Source organism: Protopterus annectens, chromosome 16.part0 (genome assembly GCF_019279795.1).
Source record: "Protopterus annectens isolate FY-2018-M chromosome 16.part0, PAN1.0, whole genome shotgun sequence".
Lineage (NCBI taxonomy): Eukaryota > Metazoa > Chordata > Ceratodontiformes > Protopteridae > Protopterus > Protopterus annectens.
This window is the reverse complement of record NC_056750.1, coordinates 684611398-684638943: the sequence shown is the minus strand read 5'-3', so window position 1 is coordinate 684638943 and position 27546 is coordinate 684611398. Positions and strand designations below refer to the sequence as shown.

Genomic DNA, 27546 nt, shown 5'->3' with positions numbered 1-27546 from the left:
TTGGCTTTGGTAGCAAATCTGGAAATTTTATTGTAACATATTTCTAGTTTGGAGGATAGTGATGAGAATAAATTAGTAAGAGTAGTGGTGAGAGTTAGTCTGGTAGCAGGGGAGAAGAAGGGCGGTGTTGGTACTATGTCCTGGGTGGAAGCCATGTTGGGTAGGAGAGTGTAGCTGATGTTTGGTAAGGAATTTCAAGAGCTGAAGGTGGATGCATTTTTCAAGGAGTTTAGAGAGACGGGAAATGATGGCTATGGGGCGGAAATTAGATATGTTACAGTTTTTGCCACCCTTGTGAAGTGGAAGAATATATGCAGAGTGCCATAGTTTGGGTACATAGGATTCAAGTAGGGATCTATTGATCAGGATGCTAATAGGGAGAGCAATACCATTGGAGGCTATTTTTAAGAAGGAGGAGGGAATGTTGTCGGGGGCATTGGAGCAAGGCTTTAGTTTAGAGAGTAGTTTCTTTATTAGGTAGGTGGGGATGGGTTTGAGTTTGAAAGTAGGGGGGAGAGGAGGGAGAGGATGTTTGGTTGGGGTGGGGTTGAGGGTTGTTGTTGGTAAAGGTCTTGGTTAGCTCAGCAATAGAAGTGGTGAAGAACGTGTTGAATAGTGAGGCAATTTCAAGGTCAGATTTGCTGGTGTCGGGGCAGGGATTGTTTTTAGTACCTGGCCTAAGGAGAGAGTTGATAGAGTTCCAAAATCTGGGGGGGTTTTTTGCATGATTTGTTTGCATTTTGATGTAGTAGGACTTTTTATCTTTAATAACCTGTTTTTGACAAGGTTTCTTAGTTGTTTGTATTTAAGTAAGATGTCTGGTTGTTTAGTTTGGAGGTATGTTTTCCAGGTTTTATCTCTTTGCAGCATAATCTTTTTGGTGTCTTTGGTAAGCCACGGGGTGGTCTTAGTTTTTACTCTTTTTGTTCTTACTGGAGCTAGGGAGTTAAGGACATTTAAGAAAGTTGAATTGAAAAAGTCAATGGCTGAGTCTAATGGAAGAGTTTTCAGGGGGTTCCAATTGGTATTCCTGACTGAATCAGAGAAAGTAGTAGGGTTAAAGTTAGACAGGTCCTGAGTGTGGATAAACTGGTGGGAGTGTGGGGGGATGAGGGAAGCTCGATGAGTAAAGGCAGGGAGGTGGTCTCCTAATGGGTCTGGTATGACATCAGATTGCATCACTTTATTGGGATGAGATACTAGGATCCAGTCTAGTATGGAGCCTGGGGGGTTGTTTTTTTTGGGTCTAGTGATGGTGTTAGTAAGTTGAGTGTAGTTAAATAGATTGATTGATATGGTGGGGTTAGGGTTGTTGATTTTGTTCCAGTCTATATTTACATCACCCAATACGTAGGTTTCCAGTTTAATATTTGAGGAGGCCCAAGACAGGATGTCTTCCAGGGTGTTGGTGTTGTTATCTGGAGGAATATAGAGGGAAATGAAGCAGATGCTTTTATGATTGTTAATTTTTAGAAGGCCTGCTACAAGTTCAGCATTACTAAAAGAAGGGATGGGATTAGGATATGGAGTAAAGAACAGCTGGTTGGAGTAGACTAGTGTGACACCGCCACCTCGAGTACTTAGGTGATCAGATCGAAGTGATTGAAATCCAGGGGGAAGGAATTCAAAGTCACTTATGTGAGGTTTTAGCCAGGTTTTAGAGATGGCTACAATGTCAGGTGAGTTGTGAGTGAGCCAGGCATGAAAGTGGGTTATTTTATTTTTTAGGCTTTGGGCATTGATGGTGAGAAATCTGAGGTATTTATTGGTGGAATTATTGTGTGAGCTAGTGTGGTTAGTAGGAGAGAAGTTTGGTCCTGGATTTGGGTGAATGTCACCGGCTAAGTAGAGGTAAGTGAGATAAGGAATACATTGTTTTGGTTTGTACTTAGAAGTGTCCGGTAATGAAAAAGTCTGGGTTTATAGTATTTAGTAGTGATAGGGAGTTTTACTTTGAAGAAGAGGGAAGGGTGGGAGGGAACTAAAGAGGCTGAGATGTTGTGGAAGTGTGTTGTGTGGGGGAGGTGGGGAGGCAGAGGTGGAGAGTATAGATGGAAGTGAGTATAGGAGGTGGCATGGTATAGAGGAAGTAGAAGGATGAGGAAGGAAGTGGAAATAAAGGTTTTAGGAGTAGGAGAGTGCAAGATAGGTGGGGCCTGTTGGATGTAATAGAGAGGAGGTTAAGGGACTTAGGAGGGAAGTGGTGAGGTAGTGAGAGGCAGGTGGGATGGAAGGAAAGTGTTGATGTCAACAGTCAGGAAATTCAGGAAATCTCTAGGCAGGATACACCAGAGAATTATATACATGTGGCAGGACAAAACTTTGGTTCTTTTGAGTACATGTTCTGTTCAAGGGACCAGTACAGTACTGGGAAAGTAAGTGTTCGCTTTAGATGGATTTCAACAGTCAGGAAATTCAGGATTCAGATATTGGTACAGTTGTTTCATACCACTCAAACGTTGTACATATCTTACATGAACAAAACCATTAAAAACTGCTTATCCAAATTCAGTCAATAGACAACAACAATTCAGTACAAAATGGGGTTTGCCACACGAAAAGAGAAATCTTTGTCAGAAAGTGCTAATACAGCATGAATACAGTTGGGAACAGCATCTTGTAGGGCATTGAAAGATTTAAAGGGCTCAGGAACTGGTAAACACCGACGAGCAGCGACCACAATGGTAAGTCCCAAAGCTCTGATTTCAGAGTAAATGAACAAGGTCACAGCAGTTACAATGAGGATTCAGCCAAATTGGATTCTTTGTAGAGATTATTATGACAGCACTTCCACTTCTGTCTCTGGTTCCAGGTAGAAAGGCAACTCCAGAACGAAGAATGTCAAGATTAACTTCTTGTGCTTTAGAAGTAGTAGTCAATGAAAGTCTTGCAGTAGATGGGCATGTTAACATCAACCTGTGTTGCATAGGTACATTCTCCTCACCGGTCAGCAGTTGTGAAACGAGCATGTCTTCCTTTTTTTATTAATGTTTTGTTCTTTGTACAGGCTTTTTGCTGAAGACACTGCAGAATGTGCTAATACTGTAACAAATGACTTTAAATAGTTTTGCCCACGCTTAAACTATTACAGAATCACAATTAGTAAATAGTCCAACAACACAACAATATCCAAAAATTAAATATTTATAATATGAAGTATTTTCTTTTCACGGAATTTGTTGCTCAATGCACCAGTTCTGTTAACCAGTCAGTTGCACCATAAGTTGTAATCATTAGTTGCCAGAAAGAAAAATCACCATATTCATGGAACAGTCAATGTAACAGGCACTAAATGTACAAAATTATGAACTCTGTTTAACAGAAATGTGATGCAACAATGCTGTTATGGCATGCAGTAAATAAAGAACAAGCTGGATATTTTGCTACATGCACCAGTGCTGTTACCAAGTAAACTGGAACATAAGCTGTGTTCGTTGATTAACAGAAAGAAAAATCACCATATTCATGGATCAGTCAATATAACGAGCCCTGAATGTAAACTCTGAGAGGCTGCAAAATAATGCAGCGTTGCCCGTACAGCATGCGCATGATAAGAACAGAATGTTTGCAAAAATACAAGATTTTCATATTTTCATATTTTTATTACCATGTTAAAGACAAAGTAAGAGAAAAGTCATGAAATGACACACAAAAACTGTAAAATGTTTAACTTATGACAAAATACTCTTTTTTTTACAAAAATGTGCATGCCTTTAAACTAATACAAAACAAATTAAACACACTGAGCTGTGATGATTTATATAAACTGTTTATATAGTTAATTTGTTAAAAATAGCTTTAATTTTTACTACATTTTATAGTTCAGGAGATCCCGATTTATTTAATAAATTGTTATGCCTTGATTTTGCCTATATAACAGCATGATGCACCATTAACCCTGTACAGGAGACAATATTTATAACTCTCCTGCTAATACTCTAGAATGAAGGAGTTGTACACAGATCTTATCACCGTTGTTAGGTTTATTGTCATTACTTTTTGCTACATGGATATTTTCATGGAGGAGCAGGTCGTTACCATTCATGTCACACCAGTACTACTGAAGAAAGTTGTTGTCACAGTTCATTAATTCTAGGCAAGGAATATTAGTAACAAAACAGTTAAAGATAATGCAGAAAGAGAGCTACCATGTGTAATACCCAAAGCTAAGATGCAGGTATTGCTTCAAGCACCAGAGTGCGAGCCGTGGTAAAAGGAAAGGGGCAACAAATGTTCGTTGTCCTGTTGAAGTTGGTTGATAAGGGCCTACCATGCCATTCTACATATGTTATTAAGCCAGCAGCCAGGTGAAGTAGTTGAAAAGATTAGAACATGTGCTGTCTTCCATCTTGACAACTAGTATGTTATTGCAGGGGAGAGGGTGAAATTAGTAAAGCATTAGACAGCAGCCAGCTTACCGTCTGACAAAATGATGGGGTGCTATACCAGGTGGGAACACACACGATTATATGGCCCATTAATGAACCCTCATTCTTAGCCTCAGTGATTAAGTGGGATTAAAAACCTACCTATTTAAAGTTAAGGAAAATATGCGTAGATAAATACATTCAGTGCTGTACTAAAGCTTAGAAATGCACTATGGAACTGATTTTAATCTATCTGGTTCATTCTTTAAAACGTTCAGTCATGTAATTTCATTAATGAAATCATGCATACTGTTTCTGAGGTGTAATTTACTACTGTTTTACTGTGCCTCCATTTTTAGAAAATGTAATAATGGTTTTAACTTTTTGTTTTATTTCTTCCTCTGAGGAAGGTGCAAATATCACAAAGGAAACTACTCTTAACATAGGGTTACTTTCTCTGACTGATTCAAAAGCCAATACTTAAAGCAGAATTTTCATAATTCAAAAATCATTCACAGAGCATTGATATCAGATTCGCACATAGGTGAAAACCTGTGAGTGTGTGTGTGCGCAGATGCACGCACACACGCACGCACACACACACACACACACACACACACACACACACACACACACACACACACACACACACACACACACACTTTTTACCATGAGGAAAAAAGACTGAAAGAATGAATTAATTAAGAAAATGGCCAGGAACTGCATGTAAATAAACCTACTTTCCTACACCTTTTTTTATCAGCAGGAATTGCCTTTTTTTCTCCTTTCTTCATGTACTGAAACTGAAGTAATTTAAACTATCATATCTGTTAATTTCTAGTCCTCTGATATGAAATGGATATTTATACTTGCCAAATTATTTCCAGAAATACATCATTATCTTATTCTTTAGACAGAAAGATAACTATCCTTTATAGTGAGCTTTCTGTTCCATCTTTTTATCTCAGATAATCTGCACGCTGGTCTTGGACTTGAACTGTATGTTCAGAGATCGTGCAGATTTACTTATGCCATCAGTGGCAGTCAAGTCACAAAGCTTAATAAGTCACACAACTCACTGGTTTAACATATTGTTGATATCTTGTTAAGAAATGGCATCTGAACTCTATTCATAATATGTTGCTAAGGAGAATAACATCTTCTAATAAACTCTCTCTCTCTCTCTCTCTCGAGGGGTCTCTCTCTCTCTCTCTCTCTCTCTCTCTCTCTCTCTCTCTCTCTCTCTCTCGAGGGGTCTCTCTCTCTCTCTCTCTCTCTCTCTCTCTCTCTCTCTCTCTCTCTCTCTCTCTCTCTCGAGGGGTCTCTCTCTCTCTCTCTCTCTCTCTCTCTCTGTGTAATCAAAGTCCGTCATTACATTTCCTCCTGAATTACTATGCTCTGGATCTGATTGCATAATTTTGGGGGTGCTTTTTCTGCCCATTACTGTATGCTTAAAGCAGTTTATCACAGTTTTGAATCTCTACCTCTGATAGTGTCTCATCTTGCTCATAATTCACGTAGCCTGAGACTTCTACATGGCCTCACATTTTTGTTGCATAAAATTAAAAGAACTGTTGTACTGCAAAACATATTTAACAATCTTTTATTATTATTATTATTATTATTATTATTATTATTATTATTATTATTATTATTATTATTACTACAGTTACTATTATTGTGCTGCTCGTCCTTTTTAAGCAATATCTGTTAAGGTAACAATGCAGTATAAACATAAACTAGGTGGCTTAATTCAGGCAGTATTTTTATCAGTAATACTGGCTTGATCACATTTATTCACACACACGTATATAGATATATAAATATGTCTGTATATTTATATCTATAACTATATATATATATATATATATATATATATATATATAGAGAGAGAGAGAGAGAGAGAGATATAGATTATGGTTGTTGCGTCTTTCGGCTTTTCCCGGTTAGGGGTCGCCACAGCGGAACTCCGGTCTGCTAATGATTGGCAGTAGGTTTTTACGTACTGAGTTGCCAGCTCTGACGCACAACCTTCAATGAAGGTACGCCCATTCACGCATGTCTCCACACAGAAGACGCTCTAGCTGAGAATTGAACAGGATGTCTTACTGTGAGGTGACAACGCTATAGATTATGGTATTGCACTTAAATATTTCATTACAAGACTGATTTCAATTTGCAGTCCTTTCCAGCTTTCATCAAACAAGTCATAACGGATAACTTGGTTCACTAAGCAGTTTCTCAACATAAAAGGAGTTATTCCTTACAGTGGAGGCCTTGTATCATAAAAATACTATAATTCTATTTACATTCCAGGTAGAATTTTTTTACTAAATGTTATGATGCTAGGGATCAAGCTGTCCTATCTTCTCTTTGATTTTCTGTGTTTAATAGAGATAACTATATTTCTGTTTGTGTCGTCTTCACCAGTGTCATGAGATGTCATGTTTCGACCTAAGTGACATACATATGTACATACACAGCTATTACTACTTTGGTATCCTAACAAATTCTGATTATCTTTCTTCTCCAGTTCCTCTCTTTCATCTAAGTACTTCCCAGGGCAGATGTGTGCCCATATTTACTTAAACCATTGGATTACACTACATTTATTTGTTGAAGTTGTACACCTAAACCAGTTTTTCCTGCCACTTCATGAAATACTTTGTCAAGTCACTTCACTTACTGATCATAGACTCTGTTTGCTCAGATTTAATTCTGTCAACAAAGCTGCTGCATCCATCCTGGCTACAAAAATAAATGATGATCACAACCTGTCTGTCAGCCTGCTCCTCATTTGTATTTACCCCCTCTCTTAGAAGGAGTGCCAGAAACAGTATGTGTTTGGATGTGAAATTTCACCAACAATTGTAAGGCTATTTATAAGGGAAGCCAGATTTTGAGGATATAGACCAACTTCCATCTGTGATGTGTACAATGACAGGAAAGGTGACGGACACAAGGTGTCAGACTCAGACAAGTGAAAACAAAATTCTGCTGTTGTGGAACGATGCTGCCCACAAACTCTGTGTAATCTTATTGGATACAACCCCAAAATGAAGTAAGATGATATGCTACAGAGAAGTTGGCAGCAAAGAACCACAGCTAACAAGATGCAGACAAGAGCAGTGGTCTGCAGACACAGAGATGAGCAGCAAGTACAGTGCATGTCAACATAACTATGTGAGTACTGCACCATGGTTGTATAATAGAAGACGTAGTTGGCTCAGTGGTTAAAGTTCTCCCTCACAGTTCCAAGGTCTGGGGTTCAAACCTAACTTCAAGCAACTGTCTACATGGTGTTTCTGTGTCTCACTAGTGACTGCCTGGGTTTTCTCCTGATGTTTTGATTTTTCTCCCACTTCTCAAGGCATGCTGATTTGATTGGCTATTCTACATTTATTTTATTTATTTTATTTTATTTTACATTTGTTAACCGGGCTAGTCTAGCTGGATATATGTCCATTTTCAGTAGAGGCCCGGGGAGAAAAGCTCCAAGCATGAACAATGACAAAGTTAACAATGCATAGAAACATAAAGAATCACACTACAGTCTAGTATTAGTCTAAAAGCAGTTATAATAATACATTTTTAAACTATAACAGATTTAGTAAAAATTCTACTAAATAATTATACAAAACACAGTAGAAGGTATGAGCAAGTCTCAGGTAGGGGAAGAGAACATAAATGTTATTGTCATAAATCAAAGAAAGAGTAGTAACTAGTTTTGGAGACATAGGTTACAGGAGTAGGGAAAGGGGTAAGAGTAAAAATGAAGAAAACTATCAGTCTGGGTTAGCGCATGGACAAAGCCAATGAGTTTTCAGATGTTCTTTAAGATGTTTTTTAAAAGGAGAGGTAGAAGCAAGGGTAGGTAATTCTGAGGGAAGCTGGTTCCAGATTTGCCCTGCAGTGTTTGAGAAGAGTGAATCCCCAGCTTTGTTATTAGCTTTATTTAAGAAAACTAGAAGCTTATTAGCAGAGCGGAGTGTGGCTAGATTTGTATATGGTGTAGTTAGATTAGTGAGGATAGGGGTGTTGTTAGGGTGGTGTAGGATCTTTTGAGTAATAAGTAATTGTTGACAGAGTATATGGTTTTGCAATTCTAGCCATCCTAGTTGTTTGAGGTTAAGGCAGTGGTGAGTTTTAAAGGGGGAGCTTGTGATGAATCTAGCTATGCTATTATAACAGGTGGAGAGTTTAGAGAGGTTGTTTTTGGATAGGTTAGTATATATAACACAGGCATAGAAAAGGGTAGAAATGAGGTGGGTTTGGGCAATAGTTTTCCTTGCAGAAGGGGTAAGGAAGGGTTTGATTGTATAGAGGGTGCCAAGTTTTTTGTTAATAGACTTTATGGTGGAGTTGATGTGTTCATCATAGCTGAGACGATTATCAATTGTTACACCTAATAGTCGGGTTGTAGTATCTGGGGTAATGTTGGTACCATTGTTAGAGGTTATAGAGAAGAAAGGAGTAGGTGATTTGTGAGTAGGGGTAAAAAGCAGTAGTTTAGTTTTTTTTGGATTTAGGAGGAGGCAGTGTTGCATAAACCAGTTTTCAACATTTTGAAAAACAGTTTGGGTGAGGGAGTGGAGAGAGGCTATATTCTTGGCTGTACAGATTAAGGTGGAGTCGTCAGCGTATTGAATGCAGATGGCTTGAGGTAAGTTCATGTGTAGATTGTTAATAAATAAGGAGAAGAGTAGGGGACCTAAGATAGAGCCTTGGGGTACTCCAATATTTACTGGGAGTAGAGAAGACTGATTGTTCTGCCAGAGTACTGCTTGCTGTCTATTTTCCAGATAAGACCTAAACCATTGTATAGCTTGAGGGCATACATCTGTCAGTATATATGTATTCATTGTCCTTCTGGCCTGGATCATGTCTGAAGAATCTGAAATATACCAGTTCACTTACCTGGTTAATGAATAAGGTGAACACAGAAGATAGATATGCAGGAATACCATGTATAGGCCATTGAAGTTGTAGAAACACAGTATCAGTCAAACATGTTGTGTGATATCACGATTCAAGAGTATTAGACTCTAAAGGATATGTGATATTATTATGCCCAATGCCAGTATAATCTAAATCTACTGGATAGTGTAAATCTGCTACACTGTCGTAGCTAATATCACTGTAATCTAAATCTACTATACTATTGTACCTAATATTAGTATAATCTAAATGTACTATACTATTGTACCGATGATGGTATAATCTAATGCTATTATAGTATCATACCTAATACTAGTGTATGTTTACTCTAATATTGTACCTAATACCAGTATACTGTAAATCTATAAATTATTGTGCCTAATATCAGTGTAATCTTTCTATTTCTAAGACAGGGAAGGACTTTGTTTTTAGGGTTAATGGCAATTGTAATTCTGATCATGTAGTATACATGGCTGTGTGCCAGATATGTAGTGCATTTTACATAGGTAAAATGGACAGAATGTTTAGATTTAGGATAAGAGCATATTTATGATATACATGACAACATATTAACTAATGCATTAGCGAAACATACTTCTCAGATGGGACCTTTACATAACTTTAAATTTCTCATTATTGCTAAAAATGTACCAGGCATGAGAATGGGTGATGTAAGGAACAGGACAGAAGCAATGGAGACGAGATGGATCATTAAGCTGAGAGCTAATATGGGGAAGGGCTTGAATGATGTTGTACCTATTCAACCTTTACTTAAGATGAGAAGACTTAGGAAGTAAAAGGGGTTCGGTTTAATATGCATTTTAAAAGGTAGTTTTATGTTTTATTATATGAACAGTTTTTTATACATCTTCCTAGTTAGTTGTATGTATGTGATAGAGACGTGTAGATATTTTATTGCATTCTTTATTCTTTACATTTTGCACTCTTTGCATGTATATTCAGATGCAAATTTGCTATGTGATTTTAAGAAGTTGTGTCTGATTGAATAATTATGTTATTTAATTGATCACATGATAGGTTTGAAGTATATAAAACAAGGGCATTTTTATGGATGTAAATGTCTGATGAAGCAATAGTGATTACTGTGAAAGAGCTTACTATCGAATAAATTGTTGGTTTGTCTGCTATTTGCATTGCCTCACCTATTTTTTGCTACAAGTACATCAGTGTAATTCTGCCTGGGTGGTCCACTGTGGGGTTAGGTAGAGAGAACTGAGTTTCTAGAGTGTGTGCGTGTGTGTGAGTGTGAGTGTGTGTGTGTGAGTGAGAATTTGTGTGTGTATCAGTATGTGTCCCTATATGAGTGGTCACACTATGGAGTTAGGCAGAGAATTAAGAGTCTGGATGTGTGTGTGTGTCTCCCAATTTACACTGTGTGTTTGTGTGTTTTGAAACATGCATGTGGTTGAATATTTTGATGACTGATCGACTATTGAGGGCTTGATTGTTGCTGTGCCGGAATGTGTGTATGTATGTATGTTGGTTTGCTTGTGGAGGGAGTGCATTTGCCACTAGGGAGAACACTATAGCCACGTTAACCGGTGTGCAAATCAGAGACATTCTAATAAGCCAATAATTAGGTCTTAATGCAGCCATAGCTGTCTCTGCATTGCATTTTCATACCATTGCAGTAATTGACCTACTTGAAGTATGCAGTTACTATGAGCATCAAGTCTTTTTCTGAATTCACAGATAGTGCAATATATAGAATTTTTCATGGCAGAGTAATAGTCTGTAAAGACGCTATTATATTTGTTAGTCATGTTTTTATATTATTATTATTGATATTTTCCTTATGCATAAAAGGTCTTTTCTTATTCTTTATCCATTCACAGCTAGTGTTTCACGTTGCTTCCTCAGTAAGGCTGCCACAGCCCCCATTCTCCCATATATGACCAGTTTAATGTGATCAGCCTGAGATTTCATAAAGAATCTGTATGGATTAAGAGCAATATGTAGCAAATTCTGAACTAAGCAGAAGATGAAACAGCATAATTACTTACACATGTAAAAAGTTGTAGGCTATACAACACTGCTGTAAACACAGGGTCAATGGCAGGCTGTTCAAAGTATGTTTTGCTGTTTTCTTTCTATAGGTCTGCATGCAGAATAGTACAGCTTCATGTTTCATTTGAAGGAACACAAAAACATTTAAATGAATTATGCATGTGTATTATAGCTTTTATATAAATTATATCAAACTCATGATGTTTATGGAAGTCACAGGTTATTTTTTTCTTATTGTCCAGATTTATTTATTTATCCTTTCTTGACTAGATTAGTTCCACCAGGTTGGTGGCCGCTCTGCATGTGAGACATGACGTGATAGTTATAATGACTAGGGGAAATTTGACCAGACCTACAGGCAATGCACCTATTTGAACATTAGGTGGTAATGGTGAGCACTTCTTGTTGGAGTTCAAAAGGAATATAACTAACATGGTTCATAGGTTCATAGCTAGGTACTAGGCAATCGGCCCTGGGGCCTATATTAGCCTAACCAAAAAAGTTCCCTGGCTTTCACCACCCAAGTTATTTTCCTGCGCCCCTGTCTAGCAGAGCCACAGTGATCCTCGGGGTAAATTTCCTATTTCCCATCCAATTGTTGAGATTTTTCTTAAAAAGGCCTAATGAGGAGCTTTGCTTGACATGAATGGGTTGTCTGTTCCAGAGCATGAAAAGTCTCTGGGACAGGAATCTATCCCTCTAGCATGTTGTGTTTATTGTGGTGGCAAGGTTTAGGTCCCTGGAGCATGTGGCTTGGAGGGATTGGGGTTTCTTTTTTTAGTGTAGCATGTCCAACAGATCTGGGTTTGACATGGCTTTGTATGTTAGGCAGAGGTCGCCTCTGAGTAGGCAATAAGCAACGGAGTAGAGCTGGAGTGTTTTGAGACGGTCTGTGTATGGCATCTGTTTGAGGCTGGTAATCATGTTAGTGAGGTATTTCTGAGGCCTTTCTAGTTGTTGTATATGTCTTGCAAGGTACATGCCAAACAGGGTGTTGTACTCTATAATGGATATGATGAGGGATGAGTAGAGCAGTACAATGACCTGGAGGTGAACCCCTTTGTGATGAGGTGTGCCATGTCGAAGGATTTCCTGACTACTGTGGCAATGTGATTATTAAAGGAGAGACTACTCTCCACCTGTGTCCCAAGGTCTCATCACACTTTCGGTGTTTAGTAGGCTACCACCTATGTGGTAGTTCATGGGTACAGTGTTTTTCCCAAAGGGGGTGACAATGCACTTCTTGGCAATGAGGTTGAGACCGTGACTTTGACACCAAGCATCAGTCTCAGTGAGGCCCCTTTGCAGAATGTCCACATCATTAGGCGATTCTATTATGGCTCCTAGTTTGCAGTCATCTGCAAACTTCATTAGCCAAAAACCTGCTGTATTAGCCTGGACTTCTGAGAAGTAGATGCCAAACAGGAGAGGACCCAGGACTGACCCCTGTGGTATTCCACTTGTCACTGGTCTGAAGCTGGATTTGGAGTCGGCTACTTTCACTGTGTGGGTTCTGTCAGTTAGCCAGTTGGCCACCCATCTTGTGACATAGGGATTTATGCCCAGTCTAGTGAGTTTATCTATAATTACAGAGTGGGGGATGGTGTCAAAAGCCTTGGTGAGGTCAAGATAGGCTGTGTGCACCACCTCACCCTCGTCCACGGCTCTGGTGACTGCTTCAAAGAAGTCAATCAGGTTTAGGAGACATGACCTACCTTTTACAAACCCAAGCTGAGTGGGGTCCAGAGTGTGGAGGTTACCTATGTGCTTGTTTATAAGTTCCAAGATGATACGTTCCATGGTCTTGCAGACCATTCTTGTCAGGCTAATGGGGCGGTAGTTCCCGGGGTCTGTGGTGACACCCCCTTTGTGTAGTAGGATAATTGTCACTGTGTGCCATTCAGTAAGCACAAAGCCTGAAGTGAGGCTATGATTGAACATGGTACTTAGGTGGGGTGCTAGTTCATTCTGTAGTTCATGCGGAACACAGCCTGGGATGTTGTCAGGTCCCATGAATGCTGTATTCTTGGGTTTGGAGAGTGTGGTCTTTACTTCTGCAGCCATGATTACAGGGGCTTTGCATTCTTCCAGTATAGTGATGAGCCCTTTAGGGGGTGAGGGGGGCTTGAAGTTTGCACTGAACCTATCTGCCAGGATGTTGGCAATATCAGTTGGTTCTGTATATCTAGTGCCATTGTGCTGTACCTCAGAGCAGATCTGAGTGTCGCCATTGAGATTCTTGACATAGCTGTAGAATGCTTTGTGGTTGTCTTTAGAATCAGTGGCAATTTTATTTTCGTAACTAGCTTTGGAGGATTTTATGAAGGATCTCAGCTTCTTACTGAGGCTGACTAGAGAGTTCCTGCAGTCAGGGGATTTTACTCTTTTTTGCAACAGCTTCTTCCTTCTGTTGTAGAGTTTGTTTATGGCAGGGGACCACCAGATTGGCTTCCTTTTTTTGGAGGATAGCGACTTGGTTCTGTTGGGGATGGCATAATCCATGCACACATCTATGTGCTTATAACAGCGCATTTGTATAGGATTCAGCAGTTGTTCCTCTATTTTTCATCTGTATGGGTGTCGTGAAGCTTGCTACTTCTGTCTTAAGAAGCATGAAGTTGGTTTTGAAGACGTTTTTATGGTGGTTTCCATAATGGGGGGTGGGGGCGGGATATTGATGTCTAGGGTGATTAGCTTATGGTTGGATCCGACCAGCGAGGAACATCAGTTGCCCATATTGGTAATGACCAGGTCCAGGATATTGCTGCCCCTGGTGGGGGTATGGACAAGCTGATCCAAGGCGTTGGAACTGGTGGAGGCTGTAATGTGTGAGAAAGTTACTGTAGCTTTGGATTGTGTTGTTTTTGTCATAACTGTTGCTTTTGGTGGCTTATCTGATAAACAGTTGGCACAAATGCTTGATGAGGAAGAGCCTGCTACTGCAGTTCTAACTGACTGGGATGCTGTTGTAGAACAAAAAGTTGTACTTGTTGGTGTCAATTCTTTTGCTTCAGGGGGTTTTCCTAAGGAGAAAATGGGTGCACTACAAAATGGTGATGTGAGCCTTGTATCTTCTGAAAAATGTGTGTCTGCTCTAGTAGGATGACTAAAGATCTTTTATGTTTATTTTTGAAATTGCTAGGGCAGTTTTTCAGAAATCAGTGTTATCAAAAAGATCCATTAAGCCTATGGTTTATCTATCTACCTTCTGAACATTAAACTGAACGGGTGTACTTTGTGGGACAATATAATAAAGCCATTAAATGTTTAATTTGCTATAATTTGTCATATTATTCATTTAGGGACATAGGCAGATACTACTTTTGAGAGTGAGGCCTTAAACCCATAGGTTTGTTGATTTGTTTAACGCAACTAAGAATGCTCTGCCCTGGAAAAATTACATTTTATCTGAAATGCAGTTTCGAATTAGAAAAAAAATAAGATTTAGAGCTGATGATTATTGCAAGCAAGGCGCTGAAATTTATGTGGGAACGCTTTATGCTTCTGTTACTAGTCTTTCTAAAGTGCTAGATGCAAGGAGTATCTTTACTGGAAGCTGGGGATCAGTTGTTTTACATATCAAAATTATTGAAAATTGTACATTGCCTAGTATTTGCAATATAGATGACTATAGGAGTATTTTTAAATATGAGGGACAGCCCAAAACCTTTTTATGGTCAGTTACAGGTCTTTTAAAACTCTGTTCATGCTCTGGGAGAAGGGGTACACTATTGTTTTAGTTCTAGAGGTTATACAGAGGATAACTTTTTGTTTGATTGTGTTTTTTGTCATATTCTTCAGTTGCTCAACCAGACATTTTCTCCTGCAAGTTTCAATTGTCCTGTTAATCCCCGTTTCTGCAGCTTTTACAGTATCTTAGGAACCTGTACATGCATGATCTAGACACTGAAGTAACTGATAGTTTACCTGCTAGTCTGGAACTAGGTGGAATGTTGCCCACTTCAGATCAAGTTTCTACTGATGATATGTACAATGCTTAAAAGTCAGGAGATGGATAATTTAGATTCATGTAACATTCATGCAGTAGAAAAGGGGTCGCTGTTGATTTGAGGGTACATAAATGCAAAAGAAATTAAGAAACTGCAGAAAAAAATAAAGGAACTGGCATTTCTCTATTCTGTGTTAATGTTAACATTAGGTTTACTGAAGGTTTGTGATCTCATTTTAAGTAGTGCAGAAGTATCTCTCGTGATGGTGTTTGTTGGTATTTGTTTGGTTCCTAAGGTAAAACGGGTATAATTTGAGCTTGTTATGGGAGAATTAGATTTTGTGTTTTTAATTGCAGGGAAGTGTTCTAGTGTTGCTGCTTTGTTTAATAGCCCCATTTTAAAATTACTGGATGCTAGAATTATAAGACCTAATAGAAGAATATTGTAAACCTCTGTTTATAGTCAACATTTTTTGCCTTATTATTAGCTTATATGCCACAGTAGCTTATTCCCAGCATGTTACCTTTGAAAATTTACAGTCTCATTTTACTAGTGAAAATGGATCTTGGTCAAAAGCAGTTATTTTTGTGTATCGTAAACTAATGGCTTGAGGATTGTATTACACAAGAAATGTGGAGAGATTCTTCTGTAGAAAATATTTTTAAGGAGAGTGAAACAAGTGATATTTGGAAATGGCATCCTATTGCCCTTCACAATTCTGACCATGGAAATCTTTGCCAAGATTTTACAGTTGTGTTTACATGTTTGTCTTCATGTGTTAGTTCATAGATAGGTACTAGTCTATCTGCCTGAGGGCAGAGTGTGTCGGCTTTCGCCGCCCCATTGATTAATTAACTGATCCTCTGTCAAGCAGAGCCAATGAAGTGATCCCAGGGGTGTATTTTCTGTTACCCATCCACTCGTCAAGATTTCTCTTGAAGAATGTTAGTGAGGAGCTCTTCCTGATGTAGTTTGGAATTTTGTTCTAAAGCATGGGGAGTCTCTATGACAGGAATCTATCCCTCCAGCATGTTCTATTTATTGTTGTGGCGAGGTTTAGCTCACTAGAGTGCCTGGCTCGCAGTGCCTTTAATTTCTTTAGGTGGAGCATGTCCATCAATTCTGAGTTGGACATGGCTTTGTAAGTCAGGCAGAGATCACCTCTGAGTAAACGATATGCCACTGAGTACAGCAAGAGTTTTTTCAGTCGGGCTGCATAGGACATATGTTTGAGGCCAGTAATCCTCTTGGTGAGGTATTTATGTGGTCTTTCCAGCTGTTGGAAGTGTCTTGTGAGGTACATCCCAAATGGGGCATTGTACTCTAGATGGGCCACATAAAAGGATTTCCTAACTACTTTGCAATATGATTGTCAAAGGAGAGATTACTATCTACCTGGGTCCCCAGATCTCTTATTACCTCTTCTGTATTAAGGGGGCTGCTACCTATGTGGTAATTCGTGGGTGTTTTGTTTTTCCCAAACCAGATGACTATGCATTTTTTGGCATTTAGCTTGAGGCCATGACTTTGACACCCGGTGTCCATCTCAGTTAGGCCCTTTTGGAGGATGTCCATGTCAGCCGGAGAGTCAATTATGGCTCCCAGTTTGCAGTCATCGGTGAACTTGGTTAGCCATAGTCCTTCTGTGTTTGCCTGTACTTCTGAGAAGTATATGCCAAACAGTAGGGGTTCCAGGACCGAGCCTTGTGGGACACCACTTGTGACTGGTTTAGAGTCAGACCTGGAGCCCGCTATTCTTACAGTGTGAGTTCTCCAAGCCATTTGGTAACCCATCTTGTGATGTAGGGGTTTATGTTTAGGGTGGTGAGTTTTTCTGTAATACCCGAGTGGGTCGAAAGCCTTGATGAGGTCAAGGTAGGCTGTGCAAACCACCTTTCCCTCATCTATGGCCTTGGTGACTGTCTCAAAGAAGTCAACCAGGTTTAGTAGGTATGATCTGCCCTTAACAAAGCCAAACTGGGTCGGGTCAAGTGTTTGGAGGTTCCCAATGTCTTTGTTAATGGGTTCCATGATGATGCGCTCCATAGCCTTGCAGACCAGGCTAGTCAGGCTTATGGGGTGATAGTTACCAGGGTCAGTTGTGGCCCCTCCTTTGTGGAGAGGAATAACCATTGCTGTGCACCATTCTATGGTTCTATGGGCATGTAGCCTGTGGAGAGGCTGAGGTTGAACAGAGTTAATAGGTAAAAAGGTCTGTGACCTTCCAGGACAACAGATTCAGGGAATGTTCCTTCTCCACAAAGAGGGTGTTCATGTCATTAACTAAGGGTGTATAACTGGTAAATCAGTATCCTGTGATATATATGAAACTTTGAATGGATTACTTAATCCATGTGCTTCAGTCATTTTGTGCACTTATGGGTTTGCTGCCTTTTTTTTTTTTTTTTTTTTTTTGCAAAGTAGCCAGTCAGTATGTTTTTTCTCATGGGTTCATTTGGTTGTCAGTGTATAGTTTTCAGATGAGATCAGTATGGGGAGGGGTGTCAAATAAGGCTGCCCCTTGGCTGGTTGTATTATTTGTTTAGTTATGAATGTGGTAAAATTAATGTGTAAAATTGAGTTCTGACTATCTTGTTGCTTCCTAGCTCCTGATATTCCTTTTTTACTCTCTCTGATTTTTGCAGATGATATTGATTTGACAGTGAGAGAAGCATCCAGCATGGGGAAGCCACATTATGTTGTTAGGTCATGTTTAAATTATGTAGGACTCTTCCTTAAAGGAGAACCACACCCCAAAACCGAAAAAAAAAACGTTGTTCAGCAAATCTTCAACTTTTCTGCATTGCTAATGCCTCTGTATCAAAGTCAATGATTACTGTTGTTTTCTAAATTTGCTATACCCCAAAATGATCTGACGGAGGCTGCCTTGGCTAGCATTATTTCTTTTTACAGCCAATGGCTTCACCTTTCTCATGTCATGCTAGAGGGACAGAAAGAAATCTTTAAGATGAGGGTATTATTTACTGTAGTTTTCTCTCTCATCTGTGACAACATTGCTGTGAATGCTTACTTTTCAATGTCACCATCAATCCAAATTTTTACTTACATGGCTTCCTTTGGTTTTCATCGGCGGCCATCTCTATTGCAGCGTTTTAAGGGATGATTGAATGACAGGCTTGAAAATGTAGCTGAGTTACTCGTTCTTTTCAGCGTAACAACTGTAGTTCAGTGTTTAAGTGTGAGAAATCTGACCCCTGTGATTAATAGGTGTTGCTTGAGCTGAGATGGGTTGTGTTGCTTTCACAGTTTTAAACATTGTAGCTACAATTTAACTCTGATTTTGATCTTCTTTCCCCAACTCCAGAAGAAAATGCACTTTTGCAGAAATTACAGTGTAGAAAAAATGCAAAAGCATATACTGACAGAAAGTAAGAAGGGCTAGAGTAACATATTTGCCTTTCTTTCTTTGTGGCACTGAGTTTAATTACAAGGAAAGACATTTGCATCTGAAAACTAACCTTGAAAAACCTGCCTTTGTTCAAACTCTAGGCTACACTATTTATCTGAGGTGTGATGCTGGCAATCTATAACTGATAAGGCACATTTAAATGTAATTTTCTTAATAGCTCTGTTGTTGGGATAAGTGATGATATGAAGTGTTTATTCTTGGATTACAGGGAAGGAAAAACACTTCTTTGGAAAGGAAAACTTGACTTTTAGGTGGAATTCTCATTTAAAGATAAGGTGCCTTGGGGGGAAATGAGGGAATGGAAGAATACATTTTACTGACCGGGCACTTAAAATCCTTGTAGTTTTTGGACAGAACTCAAGTGTTTCTGAAAAATGGTTGGAATTGCTACAAGTGGAAAATGCAGTTAATTTGTGGAAGACATTGAAGTTGTATTTCAGAAAGAAGGACATTGGTGGGTATTTTGGGATATTATGCTAGAGTATACAGTGGATATAAAAAGTGTACTTTGTGATATAAAAAAAAAAAAAAAATGAGACCGCAATAAATCATTTCAAAACTTTTCCCACCTTTAATGTGACCTATAACCTGTACAGTGCAATTGAAAAACAAACAAATCTGTTAAGGGAAAACACAAAAAATAAGAAATGTACAATAAGATAGTTGCATAAGTGTGCACATCCTTAAACTAATACTTTGTTGAAGCACCTTTTGATTCAATTACAGCATTCAGTCTTCTTGGGTACACACTTGCCATCAATTAGAGAGTCTCTGATTAACCCCAAATAAAGTTCAGCTGTCCTAGTAGGATTTTCCTGACATTTACTCAGTTGCCTGCTACAGCAAAAGCCATGGTTCACAGAGAGCTAACAAAGCTTCATAGGGATCTCATTGTTGAAAGGTATCAGTCAGGAGAAGGGTAAAAAACAATTTCTGCAACATTGGATATGCCATGGAACATAGTGAAGACAGTCATCAAGAAGTGGAGAAAATATGGGACAATAGTGACGTTGCAAAGAACTGGACATCCCTCCAAAATTGATGAAAAGACAAGATGAAAACTGGTCAGGGAGGCTGCCAAGAGACCTACAGCAACACTGAAGGAACTGCAGGAATTTCTGGCAAGTACTGGTTTGGTTATGTAATACATGTGACAACAATCTCCTGTGTTCTCCATATGTCTGGGCTATGAGGTAGGGTTGCAAGACGGAAGCCTTTTCTTACACAGAAAAACATCCAGGCCTGGCTAAAATTTGTAAAACAATACATCAAGTTTCCCAAAAGCATGTGGGAAAATGTGTTATGGTCTGATGAGACCAATGTTGAACTTTCTGGCCACAATTCCAAAAGGTACGCTTGGCGCAAAAACAACACTTTACATTACCAAAAGAACACAATCACCATGGTGAAGCATGGTGGTGGTAGCTGGAACTGGACCTTTAGCCAAGGTGGAGGGAATTATGAACAGTTCCAAATACCAATCACTTTTGGCCCAGAACCTTCAAGTGTCTGCTAGAAAGCTGAAGATGAAGAGGAATTTCTGTCAATTAGAGCCACTGGAGAGATCCCAGGGGTGAATTTTCTATTTCCCATCCACTCATCAAGATTTCCCTTGACTAGGGCCAGTGAGTTGCTCTGTTTGACATGTATGGGAGGTCTATTCCATAGCACGGGCAGTCTCTGTGTTATGAACCTGTCCCTCCAGCACATTCTGTTGAGTGTGGTAAAGAAGTTGAGGTCTCTGGAGCATGTAGTGAGGAGAGATTGAGATTTCTTTAGATATAGCATTTCTGACAGAGCTGGATCAGACATGGCTTTGTAAGTCAAGCAGAGATTGCCTCTAAGTTGGTGATATGAGACAGAATAGTTGGTGTTTTTTGAGTCTGTCCATATAGGACAAGTGTTTAAGGCCTAAGATCCTCTTTGTGAGGCACTTTTGTGGCCTCTCCAGTTGTTGCAGGTGTCTAGAGAGGTACATGCCAAATCGGGCATTGTACTCAATGATTGGCCTAATGAGGGAAGAGTAGAGGGAGACAATAACCTCTTTCATCCTGGATGTAAAACCTTTAGTAATGAGATGTGCCACATAGAAGGACTTTCTGACCACAGTGGCAATGTGGTGGTTGAAGGAGAGGTTGCTGTCAACCTGTGTCCCCAGATCACTTATAACGCATTCATTGTTCAGTAGGCTCCCATCAATGTGATAATTAGTGGGAACTGAGTTTTTTCCAAAGGGGATGATGACACATTTTTTTGGCATTAAGCTTAAGGCCATGGTTACGACACTAGTCATTGGTCTCAGTGAGGCCTTTCTGTAGGATGTCTGCATCACTTGGGGAGTTAATAATGGCTCCCAGCTTGTAGTTGTCTGCGAACTTGGTCAGCCAGAGTCCCTTCGTGTTGGCCTGGACTTCTGAGAAGTAGATGCCAAACAGGAGAAGGACACAGGACTGATCCTGTGGAACTCCACTCATAACTGGTTGGCAGTCTGACTTGGAGTCTGCTACTTTCACACTGTGGGTTCTGTCTGTGAGCCAAATTGCAACCCACCTAGTGATATAGGGGTTGATGCCTAGTTTGTTCAGTTTATCAATAATTCCCAAGTGGTAATGGTATCAAAGGCCTTGGCCAGATCGAGGTAGGCTGTATGAACTGGCTTGCCCTCATCCAGTCTGGTGACTGACTCAAAGAAGTCAACCAGGTTGAGCAGGCATTATCTACTTTGCAGAAAACCAAATTGCATGGGATCTAGAGTATTCCTTATTTCCTTGTTAATAAGGTCCTTGATGATGCACTCCATAGCCTTACATATCAGACTCATCAGGCTAATGGGGCGATAATTCCCAGGGTCTGTAGTTACTTCCCCTTTATGGAGAGGGATGACTGTAGCAGTTCGCTGTTCAGTAGGGACAAAGCCTGAGGTGAGGTTGTGATTAAACAGGGCACATAGATGTGGTGCCAGTTTACTTTGTAGTTCATGTAGACCACATCCAGGGATATTTTCAGGTCCCATGGAAGATGTATTTTTGGTCTTGGACAATGCAGCTTTAACCTGTGCTGCAGTAATGCTGGGTGCCTGGCATTCCAACTGTATTGTGATTGGTCTTTTAGAGGGGGAGAGAGGGGTAAAGTTGTCACTGAATCTTTCAGCCAGTATGTTGGCAATATCTGTTGGCTCAGTATAGGAGGTACCATTGTGCAGTATCATAGAGCAAGACTTAGTATTGCCATGGAGATTCTTGATAAAATTATAGAAGGCTTTGTGGTTGTTTTTAATGTCTGCCACAATTCTGCCTTCATAGCTGGCTTTAGAGGTTTTGATGAGGAATTTCAACTTTTTGTTGAGGCTAATAAGGGAGTTTTTCCAGTCTTGAGACTTAACCTTTTTCTGCAACAGTTTCTTCCTACTGTTGTAGAGTTTATTAATGGCAGGGGACCAGTAGATTGGCTTCCTTTTTTGGAAGAGAGCATCTTGGTTCTGTTGGGTATGGCTTGTTCCATTTATTTATGTACGTGTTCGTACAGTGCATTGGTGTATGATTTGGCAGTCATGCATCTATTTTCCATTGACACGGGTGACATGAAGTTAGCCACCTCTGGTTTTAGGAGGCCAAAGCCAGCTTTGGAGAAGTTTTTCATGCAAGTTACCTTTGCGGGGGGTGTGGGTAAGATGTGGATTTCCATGGTGATTAGTTTGTGGTCAGATCTAATCAGGGAGGAAGTGACTATTGGTGTAGAGCAATAGTTTCCCATGTTAGTAATAACCAGGTCAAGGATGTTGCTTCCTCTAGAGGGGGTAAGAATGAGCTGGTCCAGGGCATTGGAACTGATGTATTCCAGGAAGCATTGGGCCAGTGTATTGGTGCATGAGTAGTTTTCCCAGTTGATGGAGGAGTGGTTGAAATCACCTAGTATGAGAGTATTGGGTTGGTCCCTAATAGTTTCAAGGGTGCTTAGAAACATGGAGTGAGAGTCTTGGGACATGGTTGGGGACCTATAGCAGGTTATGAATATCTGTCTTACCCAGTGTTAGTTGTACCTGAAGTATCTTGGATGCATTATGCTTATGCTAGGCTACTAATCTGGAGGTGTGCATATCTTTTATTAATATGGAGACACCATTGCCTTTGGAGCTTTGGTCCATGTTCTGAGGTCGAAAGGTGTAGAATGATTTATAGCCTTGTAGTGCAGGGGTGCTTTCTACTGCTTTAAACCAGGTCTCCGTTACAGTACAAATGTCGATGTTCTCCATTTTGAGGAGTGCTTTGAGCAAGTGCATCTTGAGATTTAGATGTCTAGCACTGAGCAGCGTGACCCTCAGATTGCATTTATTTATAGCTGTTATGGTGGTAATTTGGTCTTTGAAACATCGCCTAAAAAAGGCACTATAGGGGTGGCAAGAGCCTTAGCCAGTATCCACAATCCTAGGGGTGACAGAGGTAAGCTGTCTCTGACAAAGCATCAAGGTTTGTCAATCATGTCATCTCAAGCAGACAGAAACTGGATCCCCTTAGAATGACACCAGAAACTTAACCAATTGTTGAAATCAATCATTTTCTGCTTGTACTGCGGTATCATTCTGGCTGATGGTAGGATGCTGCTCAGGGCTAGGGTCATACCTGCCTGGGCCACATAATCCGAGAGCTTTGACATGTCTCTTTTCATGTAGTCCAGGGAGGTGCATCTCAGGTCATTCACACCCAGATGGACAGTGACAGAGTCATACTTGTGCTTGTTGTGGAGTGACCTGAGTGCATGTGTTATGTGTCGGATTCTGGCACTTGATAGACAGCTGACTGTTAACTTGTCCTTTTAGTAAATGCTTAATAGAGTTAAGCATACCTAGTTAAAGGAGAACCACACCCACAGACTCAAAAAATGTTTATTTCGTCATGGTTTGGTGTTTCCTACATTTTAACAACACTCTGGGACTATTTACAGGTTTTTAAATATTTTTATATGTAATTTCTGAGACTGACCACATGGGGTCTGGTATCTTGAAGTAATTCTGATTTAGTCTGACTCTAGGTATCCCACAATGTGCTTATCTGTCAAAAGTTAGATCACGCAGGCCTCTTGCTTCCTAAAGCTCCTTCATTGCATTGATTTTACATGCATGCACTGCTGTCTTTCAGTCAGTTTTAAGTAACATTTTATGCTATTCAATAACTACTTAAAACAAACAGTGCAAATGCCACAGAACAGACTTTCAAAGTGCTTTTTACTGCTGCTTCTTTTTAGAATGGCTAAACTGCAGCTTTTTTTGTGAAGCCTGAATTGTGCTACTTTGACTCATCTCCCATCCCCCTTCACACCTAACTTCCCTAGCTGTCAAAGTGCTAAGGGTAATTTGAACTGTTACCTGCTGTGATTGATAGCTCACAGCAGGAGATTTGACTCGTGTACTATTTCCTTGTCCTAGCCTTTACTTTCTGTATGGGTAGGGGAAGGACCAGGGAGCTGTGACATCTCAGCATCAGTGGGTTTTTAGGACGGACATGGCAATGTCAGTTTTGGGGGGGGGATTGGCCAGAAAACTACTTGTATTCAGTGGCCTTGATGACATCAATGAGTTGGAGACTTATCCAGGGCAGGATAAAAGTTTTTTGAAAGTGAAACCACCGCAGTACAGTAAGGTACTGTTCTAGTGGAAAGAAACAGTCAGTTTAAAATATTTTAAATGCTGTGTTGTTGTTTATTCATAGCAGGGACAATAAATAGGGAGAAAAAGGACAGAGAAGTAGAGCATTTAGTAATAGAATCCCGTTGTTGTCCTTTAAATGTCAGCATCATTGCAAGCCTTAAGTCAACATTTTAGGCATCAGCAGGCTAGCTTTTCTGATGAAGCATATTAGAGTTTTATTATGTCATGTACAATTGGATTTGCATTTGTCACCAGCTGTTTGCTGGTTTCTGCTTCGGGAATTCATGTCTCCTGACATTTTCGCCTTCAAAGTGCATTTACCCTTTCACTTAGTGCATTAGACTGATGGTTTGTGTAGAAGCTTGACCATTTTAATGGTGCAGATAGCCATATGTAGAACCAGGTAAGAACATTTTTAATTAAAACACACACATAGTTTCTGTTGCAGATTTATATGGGGAAGCACAGGTAGAAAAAAGAAATTGTGATGGATGGGAACCACGTTTAATTTGAATGTAAATGGTTTCATTGATATGATGGACTCATTTTCAACTCAAGGGCTGTAAGTTCATCTGCTTTGCTTAGCTTACTTAAACCATTAATAAAAATGTCGAAAATACTGTTGCTTGGAATTTATTGTGTTCAAATGTGCTCAGATTCAACTACTTTCTTTTAGTCTTGCCTCCTTTCTTCCTTCAGCAATGGGCATGCTTGTTTCTGATGTCTAGACTTAAGTTTATTTCTTTTTGAGTGCAAATGCCAGCCTAGTACAGCTGTAGTGGTGTTTGTGCATAAATGTACAGGTACCATATCAACTTTTCTCATACTGAGGTACGTACATTTAGGTCCCTCCCAAGAATTCATTTTTTACTTGAGCATGCCGGCCTGGCCATTTTGTGTGTGTGTGTGTGTGTGTGTGCGTGTGTGCGTGTGTGTGTGTGTGTGTGTGTGTGTGTGTGTGTGTGTGTGTGTGTGTGTGTGTGTGTGTGTGTGTGTGTGTGTGTGTGTGTGTGTGTGTGTGTGTGTGCCATGTTTTTAATTTATCTAAGACTTGTGTGGCTTTGCCAAAATCTGTAGTCTGTAAACACTGTTTGATGCTTAACTGCGTGCATGTGTTTGTGCTTCAGTAAGTGGTTAGGGTTATTTTTCTTAGGCAAACCATCATGTTCATCAATGTAATAAACATATAAAACAAGAAAACTGATAACAGTTTTTTCCTGTTGTAGTTTTGTGTCCAGTTTTACAGCTTACTATTTTTTTTTTTTTGTTTGGTTAAGTTTTTTTCACTTCGTAATATTAAAGTTGCAAAGCAAAGATCATCAAGGCAGTGAAAGGAGGGCAGCTCAGGAAGCTTGATTGAAATGAAAAGCATGAGATGACTAGTAGGATGCACACTGTGGACAGAAAGGAGGACATCAGAGCAGAAGCCAAAATAGCTCCAATTGCACAGAAGTTCAAGAATTTTCAGTCAGTAAACATGTCTGCATGTATGTGCTTGCTGCTCACAATGAATATTCATGCGGATGGGAAACAGGAGGAAATGTTTATTCATGAATAATCCGTGATGTCTTCCTGTTCCTGGGTGTTGGGTGGGGTTGGGGCAGCCTTGCTACTTTGCATCTAGTGTGTTAATGTTCTTCAACAAATCCTTAAACTCAACATAAAGTTGAGAGGGGGAGCCAAATTGTGGAATTTTTTTTCTGATTTATATATATATATATATATATATATATATATATACACACACACACACACACATATATATATTACTATATTACTATGAATGATGACTAAAGTTTTTAGGAAGGCCTGCTCTTTCTGATAAGTTCCATAGAATCTTTTATATTTATTTGAGTTAGAACCAGCTCAAGCAGATAGGGTCTCAGTTTAACATTCCATCAGAAGGACAGCGCACTCAAAAGTGTAGCACCCCCTAATGTTACGCTGCAGTGCCAGCAATAGAAAATGAATACATTCACCTGGGTTGGGAGTAGAAACTACAACCTTCTGATTATCTAACACCAAAGGTAAGCATGCTACCCACTGAGGCATTGACACAGATAAAAAACTGTTGCTAACTTGAAGGGAGCAAGCAAATTCCATACAGAAAGTAGATGGAAGTCAACACTAAACCCTAGATATTTGGGGATTTGAGGCAGAGATGTTTACACTGAGCCATTATGCTATCCATGGCTTAAGTCACTTTAGAACACAATTATGACAGGCCATTCTGACAAGCTGTGAGTGAAGCAGTTAGGGTGAAAACTAATATCTCCAAAACAGTGAAAATAGTTCTTGGCAGGAAGAGTGTATTACCCCTCTAGGTGAAGGGAACTCCTATGTTTGGTGGAGAAAGGAGTTTTTTTTTAACATTTGGGGGTCTTTCCCACAAGTGAAAGTAGAGAGGATGGGGAGAATGGTTAACTGGATCGGTACAGAAGTGGGGGAACTGTGGATATTATACTGAGGAATGGTGATGAAGTGAGAGAAGAGTCATAAACAGTTCAGCTCTCAGTTTTCTGGTCAGTGTATGCCCCCATTCTCACCTGTGATCATGTCTTTTGGTTGGTGATCAAGAAAATGAGATCATCAGTACAAGCAGGCTCAATGATCCTCTAAGTAATACTCCTTAGCATGGCTAGCTAGGGTCACTCTCCATGATGCAGTCAAGAGTTTGCCAATCTGAGCATAGGGTCACTTTCTGTTCATGCTGAGAGAAGGCAGCTAAGGAGATGTGGACACCATGTACTTTAAGGAAGTGTGTGATAATGAAGAACTAGTACAGTCTGCACTTCCAGGAAGTACTGTTTTGTCTTGTGTAAATTCCATTGGTTTGGAGGTACACAGAATTGTTGCCATGTTCTTGAATGGGATATGTATGTGCGATTGACTGTGCTATCATGCTTGGTCAAAATAACTACATGATGGATGGGTAAGCAGATGCTGAGTCAGCACTTAGTATTTTGGAGAGCAGTGGCTCAAAACAGAGAGAGCTGCTGTAGCTTTTCTTCAGTGGCAGTGGTGACCTTGAACTAAAAATAAGCATGTTACTGGACTTTGGGTGTGAATGTGTTGAATACTGTGTTAATTATAAATCCAGTACACTTCCATTACATGTATGTTTGCAGTGGTCTTACTGAGGCTGCTAAGGAGAGAAGCTTAATTCATCAAGACATGCTACCTTCCTAC

General features: G+C 39.7%; 1 protein-coding gene across 2 annotated transcripts in view; it reads left to right on the top strand.

Moving 5' to 3' along the window:
* The window catches only part of LOC122790830, a 754878-nt gene that overhangs the window by 199492 nt on the left and 527840 nt on the right, over positions 1 to 27546 (top strand). The window lies entirely within an intron of this gene.